Source organism: Narcine bancroftii, chromosome 11 (genome assembly GCF_036971445.1).
Source record: "Narcine bancroftii isolate sNarBan1 chromosome 11, sNarBan1.hap1, whole genome shotgun sequence".
Lineage (NCBI taxonomy): Eukaryota > Metazoa > Chordata > Chondrichthyes > Torpediniformes > Narcinidae > Narcine > Narcine bancroftii.
The window spans coordinates 39,166,308-39,173,961 of NC_091479.1; the positions used below are offsets into that span (position 1 = coordinate 39,166,308).

Below are 7,654 nucleotides of genomic sequence, written 5' to 3' on the forward strand. Positions count from 1 at the left end.
ATAGCTTCTTCCCACAGGCCGTGCGATTGACAAGGCAACATGAGCTGGATGGCAGCTAAGAATGAAAAGTGTGAGAGGAATATGGACTGATTACAACAGCTCAGCTAGCAGGAGAGAGGGGCTGAAGGGCCTATGTTTTCTCTATCTGGACCAGCTTTTGAGTTCAAGCTTTAAAAAACCCAATCATTTTTAAATTTAATATCAATGGTACAGAATGAATCAAGAGACAAGATGTCTGTCCAGCAGCAAGCGTCGAAGGCACTTCCTGAAACGGAGGCTCTGAAACCACAGGGAGGTTCTGGACGGAAAGAGGTCCAGCTTCTTCTGGAAGGAGGAGAGGAGAGGCAGGGGAAATGCGGGGGAAGGAAAGGGGAGGGGAGGGGCTAGGGATGCCGTCCACCGTTCACCTCCCCTTTCCTCTACCCCGTTCCCCTCCCCTTTCCACTGCCCGTTCCCCTCCCACATCCCCTCCCCCTTCCAGTCCCCAGTTCCCGTCCCCCGCTCGCCTCCCCCATTCCCCTCCCCCTTCCCTTCCTCCTACTCCTAACCCTAACCCCTAACAAAATCCTAAACCTAACCTTAACACTACCGATACCCCCTACCACCACTCCACGTCCCCTAACTCTACCCCCACCCCATCCACTAACCCTAACTTTATTCCTACGCCTATGCCACCCCCTAACCCCAACCCTAATGCTACCCACCATCCCCTAACCCCAAACCTCACTCCTCCTCTACCCCCCTGCTCCTACCCCCTTCCCCTATACCTAACACAAGCCCACTTCCCCGAACTATAGACCTAACCATAAACCAAGATATAGCCCTACCCCATGTCTCCTAAAACTAACCCTAACTCTACCCAACTTCCCCAACCCTAAACTAAACCCTATCCCTATCCCTTACAACCTAACTCCTTCCCCTAACCCTACCTCCTACCCCTTCCCCATACCCGCACCCCCTACAACTATCCCCTTCCCCTAACCATACCTCCTACACCTTCCCCATACCCACACCCCCTACAACTACCCCCTACCCTATCCCTTACAACCTACCCCCTTCCCCTAACCCTACCCCTTCCCCATACCCGCACCCCCTTCCAATATCCCTACCCTATCCCTTACAACCTACCCACTTCCCCTAACCCTACCTCCTACCCCTTCCCCATCCCCGCACCCCCTACCACTACCCCCTACCCTACCCCTTACCACAACCCCTACCCTTACCCCCTTCCACTACCCCCTTTCTCCTACCCCCTTCCCCTCCCCCTCCTTCCCCTAGGTTAGGGGTAGGAAGGGGAAAGGGAAGGGGGAGGGGAAGGGGAGGAGGAGAAAGGGAGGGGAAGGGGGAGGGTTAGGGGAGGGGATGGGGGAGGGGAAGGGGAGGGGGAAAGGGGAAGGGAAGGGCGGAGGGGAAGAGGGAGGTGAAGAGTAGAGGGCTGGGGTTAGGGCATAGGTGTGAGGGCAGGGGAAGGGGAAGATGAGCGGGAGGGGGTTGGGATGGAGGAGGGGTAGAGGAGAAGAGGGGAAGTGGGTGAAGGGACATGGAAGAGGCAGGGAATGGGGTTGGCAGGGCCAGAGGGATATGACGGGGAGGGGTTCAGGCCATCATGATGTTGTCCGTCCTCTGTTCAGCTGGGATGCGAGGTTCTTCTGGACTCGTGTCTTGTCTCTGAGATCGCTCCTTCTCCTGGGAAGAGAAATACGAGTGATAGAGATACTGTCTCTGAGGCCTGAACACAATGACTTTGGAGGGTCCCAACACTTCCCCCATCATCCCCCCTACCCCTGAACCCTCCCCTCCCTCACACCAGTACTCTCCATTTTTCTTGAATTCCTGTCCATATTAAAATCCTTTTCATGCCTTTTTTGGTCAAGCCTCTGCTACTACCCCAACAATGCATTCCAGCCACCCACTACATTCTGTGTGAATAAAATGTACCCCTCACGTCTTGCCTAAATTTCCCTCAGCTCACCTTATTTAGACGTCCTCTGGTATTCTTGCCCCAGGAATGGACACAATATTCCAAGTGTGGTCTGACGAGAATTTTATACATCTGCAACGATACCTCTCGGTTTTTGATCTCAATCCCCTGACTCCTGAAGGCCAGCACACAATACACCATCTTAAACTCCCTCTCAATTTGCACAGCAACTTTGAGCGATTTATGGCCAGGATCTAAATATATCTCAGTCCTGCACACTGTTCATAATCCTGCCATTAACCAAGTGCTCTGCCCACACATTCTTGTAATCCGCATTCAATGAAGATATTGGTCTATATGAAGCTACTTTTAATGGGGCTCCAACCTTCTTTGGAATAACTGTTATTCGTGCCCTTGAAAATGACTCTGGAAATCAACCTGGACCAGTTGCTTATTTAAGTACATCTGATTTACAGGATATAACTCCATCTGTCACTTCTCTGCAAACTGGATGACCTATGACAACCTTCTACACTGTCTACAACATCTCTACCTCTGTGTCATCCCCTGACGTACCCACCCTCCCACTCCCATCATCATTCATAAAAATCACAAAGAGCAGGGGTCCCAGAGCAGATCCCTTTGGAGCGCCACTAGTCATTGTTCCATCTACTACTACCCTCTGTTTACTGCAGACAAGCCAATTCCGAATTCACACAGCCAAGGCTCCATGGATCCCATGCCTCCCGACGTTCTGAATGAGGCCACCGTGGGGACCTTGTCAAGCACCTTACTAAAATCCTCGTTCAGCACATACAGACCTTGACCTTCATCTATCTCCTTTGACACCTCCTCGAAAAACTCAATTTGACTCGTGAAGCAGGACCTGCTCCTCACAAAACTATCGATGAGTTTTCCCAGCATGTTTGGGCATTGCCCTCGGCCCCAGCATCTGCAGACTTCCTGGCCAGTCCCTCCCTTACCCCTTCCCAGAGCTTCCGCATCCATTAGAACATCAAGCATTGCTGCCTTGTACAGGCCCTTTGGCCCATAAAGGCTGCACTGACCTTTGTAAATGTTCTCCACAACCTTTACCTGTACCACACCCATAGGAACATAGGAAGTGGGAACAGGAATAGGACAAAAATGGCCTATTGAGCCTGCTCCGCCATTCAATACGATCATGGCTGATCTAATTTATGACCAAACTCGACCTACCCTGCCTTCTCGCCATATCCCCAAATTCCTCTATCATGTAAAAATTCTGTTCCCTTACATCCACATGCTCGTCTCAGAGACTTTTATATGTACCTATTCTACCAACCGCTACCACTTTCTCCGGTGACGCATTCAAAGCTCTCACAACTCTCTGCATAAAAAAAATCTCCCCTCACCTGAAGCGGATGCTCTCTGAGATTTGCACCTGACACTGTAGGAAAGGTTTCTGGCTGTTCATTCCATCTAAGCCCCCCACAATCTTATTTAGAATAAGTTATTAAGCTGTGGAAGGGGCAAGTTGGGAGACGGAGGAGGGGAGAGAGCTGGTGGGGGAGGGGTGAGAGCTGGTGGGGAGGGGACAAGGCCGTGTTGTGGAGAGGGATCAGGACCGCGTTGAGGTGGTGAACGGACAGACATGGGTGGATCTACCTGCCGAAATAAAGGAGCAATAAGAAGGCCATCTCGGGATCTACCAGCATCTTCTGCGGCTTGATGTCTCAATGGAAAACCCCCTGAGGATGGAAGTAGGCCATGCTCTGCTACAGCTGGTACATGAACATCTGGCAACACAACGATATAACATGACCCCACTCTGCCTCCACACTGGCCGGGTCTATATCCTGAGGGTAAGGGGAGGTGGGTGAAGGGCCCCTCCCTGCCAATCAACATCCATCCTCATCATCCTCTCCACCCCTCTCCCCTCACTACCCTTTCTCTCCTCACCAATACCCATTGAGACCCTCATGCACCCTTCATCGATATCCAGTCCCCAGCGAGACTCAGCCAGTAAACTCCTTCATATCCTCCAACCCCACCATCCAAGCTTGCCCCAGTGGACAACTTGACCACCCAGACCCACAACCACCTTGATGTAGATCATGGGAATGGGCTGCTTGGCCTTGTTGAAGTGCTGGACCATGCAGTGAACCGTCTCGGGAACATAGTCCAGACCCAGATTCAAATAAACCTGCTCTTCCTCTTGGACACAATACAAACATGTCAGCTGGATTTACCCTCCAAAACCCCGTGCCTCTCCCAACAGGAGTGCCAGCCCCTCCTGCTCTCTGTAGGCCTGATGCCCCCACTGCTCAACACAACATGGCATGAATCCAACGGCTCAGCGAGCAGAGCGTCAACAGGCCGTAGTGGACCCATCCGCTGCCCCATCATTCGGCTTCTGGTGAGACTGCACAAAATGTGCAGCTCTGACCGCCCTCCCTCATGAGGCAAGGATTCACCGGGGGAGAAAAACCATTGACGTTTCGAGATGAGAAATGTTTGCAGCCGGGTGTTGGCTGGGGTCGAACATGTGGAGGCTGAGTTGTTGGGACGATTCAGAGCAGGCGTTGATTTGGAAGCGCACCAAAAGGTGCCAAAAGTGAGTTATGGGGGAAAGTACATTCGTGAAATGAATTGGGGAAACAGACTGGAGGGGCTGAGTGGCCGAATTTGGCGACCTTGTATTGTGGTCTTGGCTGCTGCTGTCTGGAGTTGAAATGGCAAGAGGTCATGAGTTAATGGGTGAGGAGCAGGGCAGCCAACGTCAAAGAGTCAGCACTGGTCAGAGGGGCAGGATGGAGGCAACAGAGAGGCTGCAGCGAGACAGATCGATTGAAGGAATGGGGAAGGTAGCAGCAAATGATATGCATCAGAGTGAGGGTGGGGTGGGTGCAGGTGGATCTTACCTTGACTACAGAGGAGAAGTTGAGAAGAGGGACAATGATGGTGTGATCCAACTTTCGCACGATCTGCAGTTTGCGGTTCTATGGCGAGAGAAGAACATCAGCAAGGCTGGGTGATGGGTCGGGGCCCTGAGGGGCAACTTGTCCAAGTTGAGGGGGGAGGCGGGGAGGAGATTTGTCAAGAGGTCAGAGGTGGGGAACTCCAAGGGAGGCCGAAGTGGGGGACTTTTCGAGAGTCAGTGGGGGGGACTTTTCGCGTCGCTGGAGTGGGGACTCGTCAGGGGGTTCAATGAAGTATCATTTCAGTTTTTATGATTGTTTTCCCAGCTTCTACTAAACAATGAATTTGCAGAAAATCTTTGATATTTGCCAGGTGAGTGTGTGTGTGTGTGTGTGTGTGTGTGTGTGTGTGTGTGTGTGTGTGTGTGTGTGTGTGTGTGTGTGCGTGTGTGTGAGTGTGTGTGTGTGTGTGGGGTGGGGGGTTGTGTGTGGGGAGGGGGGCTGCTGTTGTGGGTTTGTGTGATTTTCTCTGTTTCCAAACCCCATGGCTGCTTTGGTCTCTGTCAGATGCTCCTCTTTCCACCCACCCTTCAAAAATGTGTTTGGGGTGTTTGTCAATTGGGTGTAATTGTGTGAAACGGGCTCATGTGTCGCAAGGGCCTGTGAACATGCTGTAGGCCCTAAATTTAAATATCAGGGTTTTTCATTTCCACACAACTGCTCCTCCCCCTCACCTTGAATCTCTTGTCTTGCAAGATCTTCTTGATGGCAATCAGCTCTCTGGAGTCCACCAGCCTTGCCTGGTACACCACACCGAAAGATCCATTGTCGATGATTTTAACATCTGTGCAGGACTCCACCTTGGGGACGTTGGGTCCATGACACGGTGTGGCCACCTTTGTTGTGACCTTATTGCCATGTCCTCTGGGGAAGAAGCAGCAGCATTTACACACCCAGAGGGTACACAACAGGTCATTTATCCCAACCCAGCCTTGCTGTCCAAGTTAGTCTCTACCCCTCCCTCTAACTCCCTTCCAAGGGTCACCTAAATGTCAGAATTGATCCTCTGGTGGTTCGTTCCAGCCTCTCAGTAGAAATATTGCCACCCCAGGTCCTTTTATGATCACTCTCCTCAGACTGAGGCCAGTTCTGCAGCCGTTCACTTTGTCTACAACCCTCCCTCCATGAGAGGATCAGGTCATCCTGACCTTCAGCACGTCCCGGTGAGATGAACCACTCTGAACCCTACCACGGGTTTAGCAGAAGCCCTCCACATTCCCAGAAGCTCAGCAACACCGTGATCTTCCATGATGCAAGCGAGACCTCGTCGCCTGAGGGAGCAGGTGGTGCGGAGAGAGCCCCACTCTTCACCGATCAACTCTGTTGGGTCCGCCGCAGCAGAAACACTTTCTAGCACCTTGATCCAGGTCCACTGGGGGAAAGAATCCTATCCCGGTTGGGGGTGTGTGGGGGTGTATGCAAGGGTGGAAGGGATCTTGTAACCCGGTGGGGGGGGGGTGGCGGGTGGAGGAGCGGTCGTGTCTCTCAGTGGACAGATCCCATTCCAGGTGGAGGGGGAGCTCTGTCCCATTTCTGTTGAAAGGTCTGCTTTCCATCCCCCTCGCAACTTCTCTTCTCCCTCAGACACCTCACACTCTCCCCTGCCCCGAATCCTCTACCACACTCTCATCCCCCACCCAACACCACCCCCATGGTTTCCCCAATGCTTTCCGTCCCCTCGCACCCCATCCCCCCAGCTCAACCCTATGTCCCCTATCTCTGATCTAATCTCCCTTGACATTAGCCTGTGGTGCTACCCCGTTCCTTTGTTCTCCCCTCCTGTCCTACAGACCCCATCCCTGTATCCCCTCACATGCCATTGTTCTCCCCTCCCCAGTCCCCTCCAGCTGCCTCATAAAGTGCCCTGCACTCAGGATGGGGAGAGGGGATTAAATGTAGCCTCCATTCTCTCCGCCCACACTGGGTAAAGGATGGTGCCAGAGGAGTCTCTGTCCCAGTAGGGGAGCCTGTAACAGGCTCTTTATCTCACCCATGGGTGCAGGGTGCTTCCAAACACAACCCTGTTGATCAGAGGGTCCCTGGGATGAGACAGCGTCCTACTCCGACACGTGGGCCAGAATCCCCTTCCAGGAGAGGCATCTTTCTCTTGCTGCTGTGCCATGGCACGACTCAGCTATGGCTGCCCCATGCAGTGACATCATCACCCCCTCTGTGTCATCATCTCCCCCCTCTGTGACACCTCCCCTCTCTGTGACACCCCTAGTGTAATGGGCAGGGACATCCAACCATTTAAATCCTCCTCAATTTCCCCAAGCAATGGGAGAATAATTCAGCTGGTCTAAATTACTCGTTGTTATCTATTCTAACTCCTAGATATTTGATCCCATTTTGCCGCCACATTTGTTGACTATTTTCTTGACATTGGCTCTAATCCCCCTTCCTAAGTGACATGATTTTGCACATATCCCAAAAGAACTTATACCCAGAGATGTCCCCATAGTCCTCCAGGGTGGAGCACAACTTGGGCAATGAGTGTATCCGGTCTGTCAGATATATCAGAACAACTTCTGCAAATAAATTGATTTCATGCTCTTCCTGGCCTGTTCTGAAACCTTTAATGCCTGAATCCTGGCAAATGGCCTCAGCTCATCGCTCCATGGCCAGTACAAACTCACTCACTGGGAGTGTGGGGGAGGAGTCAGACCTTGATTGGCATGCCTGTTGGCTACCTCTGTCCCTCTCATCTCGACATCAGTGGCTCAGGTTGGGGGTGTCTGTGCTGCCTCCTGCAGTGCACAGCAGCGCTGCTGGA

The 7,654-nt window shown here is 52.4% G+C and overlaps 1 long non-coding RNA gene across 2 annotated transcripts in view; it reads right to left on the bottom strand.

Annotated features, from left to right (window-relative positions):
• LOC138745276 (uncharacterized) overlaps positions 1-6,986 on the bottom strand; it is a 342,228-nt gene extending 335,242 nt beyond the window's left edge. The window contains exons 1-4 of one of the 2 annotated variants that reach the window (XR_011346125.1): positions 6,872-6,986; positions 5,556-5,745; positions 4,825-4,902; positions 1,153-1,686 (exon numbers count right to left, since the gene is read on the bottom strand). This is a non-coding gene — a long non-coding RNA (uncharacterized lncRNA). Of the gene's footprint in view, positions 1-1,152; positions 1,687-4,824; positions 4,903-5,555; positions 5,746-6,871 lie in introns of those variants that run through there. The other variant, XR_011346126.1, reaches the window with a different exon arrangement.
• Between the last annotated feature and the right edge of the window lie 668 nt (positions 6,987-7,654).